The sequence below is a fragment of the Fukomys damarensis genome, unplaced genomic scaffold (assembly GCF_012274545.1).
Source record: "Fukomys damarensis isolate Sample0158 unplaced genomic scaffold, DMR_v1.0_HiC HiC_scaffold_5, whole genome shotgun sequence".
Lineage (NCBI taxonomy): Eukaryota > Metazoa > Chordata > Mammalia > Rodentia > Bathyergidae > Fukomys > Fukomys damarensis.
The window spans coordinates 29,798,514-29,802,336 of NW_022900917.1; positions in this window are offsets into that span (position 1 = coordinate 29,798,514).

Consider the following 3,823-nt stretch of genomic DNA (forward strand, 5'->3'; position numbering starts at 1 on the left):
AGAAGATTTAAGAAATTCCTCTGAAATCTGTGATGAGGTCCTTACCTCCCCACTCCTGCTAAGGACTAGGTCCTTGACTGATCATGAAAAATATTGCAGGACCCATCAGTGAGAGGTAGAGGCAAATTTTTATTAAGCAGAATAGAGTACACACACAGGAAAGAGTTTGGGCACTCTGAGATGAGGTGCATTATGCCATGTGATTGAAAGGTATTTATATAGTCTTGGAAGCATCCCCAAAACAGATGATTTGAAACGTGCATTCCTTGGTGTCCTTCAAGTTACACAGTAGTGGGTTTTTCAGCTCGGAAGTCTGGGATTTTTGGATTTATAGCCTCTGACAAACAGCATGGGACCAATATATAGATTTATAATGTCTTTAAGACTCAGAAATGTAGAAGTGAGAAGCCTGGAATAAAGAAAATAAAGAATGAAAAAGTCATCAAAACTTTGTGTAACCGTGTCTGTGTCTTGACACTGCAGTTTTTATATAGTATTAAAATTTAAATTTTCTTGTCATATTTTTTTCTTCCTATCTTTACTTGTTCTATCCTATTTCTCTTCTGTGTTCATGGACAAGGAGAAATAGTAAAATGCCCATGATACTAAATACGATTTATTTTCATATGGAATCACAAAAGATTCTGAACAACTAAAGAAATGAAATAATGAAAAGAAAAAGCCCAATAAAACAAATAAAAAACAATACTAGAAACATCATGGTACTTATTTCAAAGTATACTACAGAGTCATGGTAGCAAAAAAAAAAAAAGATAATTGTTCAAAAATGGACCCATAGCCCAAAGGAACAAACTAGAGATCCTCAAAATAAACTCATGCATCTATAGTCACTTGATTCTAACAAAGATTCCAATATCATACACTGGAGAAAGAACAATCTTTGAAATAAATGCCGCATATATGTTAATGTTGCTTGTATATAAAATCCTATTTTAATTTAGATTATACTTCTGTATACTTCAACAAGGAATACAATACTGTTGTTATGTTTTGAAATTCTTTCTAAAACATGATACTATGTAGAGATTTAGAAGCAACACGTGTTATATTTTTGTCCCTAACCTTCCCCATTTGCTAAACATTCATGTCACCCTCTAGTCACTGTGGCAAACATTCTGGATCTTCCTTCTTTTCCCTTAACAAATCAAAGTTAGAAGTGAAGAATAGCAAGAATTGATGTTCTTGAACAGCAGGTACAGTTCTCTGTAGAACATTCTCCAATATTCTCCAAAACAGTCCCATGCATGAACACAGAAACCACTTAATCCACAATGGAATTGTATTAGATATTCATATACTATGGCCATAATATTAATAAACCATTAAAGAAGTTGGAATCATTTAAATTATTATTTAAATTATCTCACAAAGTTTGAAAAGCATATGTATATGCTTTCGATATGCTGAATATTTATTTAAAGTTCCATATAAACATAAAGAATGTTTACACCAGTGATTGAATAGATTAATCTTTTTGGTTTTGTGGTTATTTTCATAACCAGTATAAAATATGTATATGCATGTTTAATCATAAACTATATTAAGGAAATAGCATAAATATTTTGAAGTAAAAAAGATAATACTAAAGGAAAAATTCAAATTTCAGGTATAATTGCTAAATGTTTAGGAAAAAATAATTTCTAAAAGTTGTCACTTAACAGTTATTGCTTTACAAATTGATATCAATCAAATCACCTTGAAAAAGCAATTCCTAACAACTGTCTCTTTTTATTTAGAAGAAGGTATGGCTAAAAGAGACTTAATAACTTTTGCTAGTATTATATATCTACCTTCAGAATCATAAGAATTCAATAATTGAAAGAGGCTTATACAAAATCACAACAAAGAAAATGAAGATATGGAACCCACTGCATCAGGTACTTGAAAAGCTGTTTCAAATATCAAAGTTAATATTAATATAATTGTTTTCCCTTTGAAATCTATTTCTCTTTCTTTATAGAAGAGTGATGATAAGAGGAAAAATAATTTCAGTGAGTTGAAAATCCTGGCATTGGTTATTTTTTTTCACTATTTATATTGAAAGCACAGGTTGAACATTTTTCTCCTTATTCATTAAAGAGTCCTTTGTTTTTCTTATTCTTTCATGGTATGAAACATTCTTCATCACATATTTTAGCATACCTGTACAGGAACATAATCTTAATGTGAAACATAATATTTATTGAGAATGTATAACAAATATTGATGCCTTTTAATCATTTTTCAATAATTTTTTGGTAAATACTATGTAAGTTAATAACACTTCTACTATATGTGAGGAAACAGCTTTTCAAAAGATAAGCAAACATTCATAGCAATAACATAGTAATACTTGAGCCAAATTGTAACTTATGTTCAGAAATCTATTGGCTCTGCTTTCTGAGAACCACATTTAAAACCTGGCCTCATAAAAAGAAGATAATTTTTCTGATAGCAAAAACAGGAGATTGAATCTTGTCTCCAATAACGCCCAGCTGAATAAAGTCTCTCATACTTTTGGAACATTAGTTTGTCTATTTTCTTTCTACATAACAACAATGATGATGTTTTCCTTGCATTATGTTTTCAAATTTAAGTAAATTTCTGTACACAATGTCCTTACCACAACACATCTACATCATATACTAAATACAACTCACTATAATCACACTATGCTTTTATTCTCAAATTTATAGAAGTAGAAACATGATTCAGTAGATAAGGTACACAGAGTTCAAATACAGCCTTTCAAAAATATGAATTTTTTGTAACTTCTGCTTTTTCTCCATAGTCCAAAATGACAGTGAAAGTTAAACATTTTGCATCATTTCGGGATATCAGGGCAGCCGTCACAGCCTAACAAAAATCACTCAGTAAAGAGAATTTCCAGAACTACTTCAGAAATTGGCATGGATTGCAAAATAATTCAGTTTGAGGCAAGAGAGAGTACTTTTAGGGGATTAATGGCAATGTATCTTTTATTGTAAAGGGAAGAAGGCAATAGAATTAGTAGGAGAAAATGAAAAAATGGAAACAAAGTCTTTGTAAATAGGGAGAGATGAAGGGTTAAAAGGAGGACAGAGGAATGGGGAAAAAAGTAAGAACCAAGGTTGATTATGTAAAGGTTCAAATTTCCAATAGTGAATGTCATTATATTGTATACCTAAAATGTACCAATAAAATTAATAATTTAAAAAAATTTAAACATTCACTATTGATCATACTTTACTATATAATATATACTATACATCTAATATATACTATATAATATCTAGTATATAGTACATGTTTGCATAAACCAAATCAAAATAAATGTGTTCAGTAGTTGCTATATATGCTTATAGTGTATGTGTATGCTTATGCATTTGTATAATATAAAGGAACAAAAAGAAAAATTGGTATGCCTCCTAATGAGAAAGCATTTATCAATGGGTAACTTCTAACAATTTATATATATTTATGAATAATCCTTTAGTATTACAACATCAAGAAACAAAAATCAGGATATTTTTTCTTCTAGATCTTGAGACTTGAATAATGAAAGCTAATTATTGTCTTAACATTGTTCAAAAAAATGTCCTAACTTTTATCAGGTGCAGCAAAACACTTTTCTTTTTCCACAGGCTATTGTTAAACAGCCTCTAGCCATACTGAGAAAAAGGTAAACGATGCTTGTATCTGTGTAGCTATCGGGAAGTGCTCATTAAGGTCACTGGATATCATGACATCTCTGTAACCAAAAATAGAAACATATCATTTCTTAAAGAAATCTAACTCACTGAGATGAAAAATACGCAAAAGTGCATTCACTAAATGAATATTT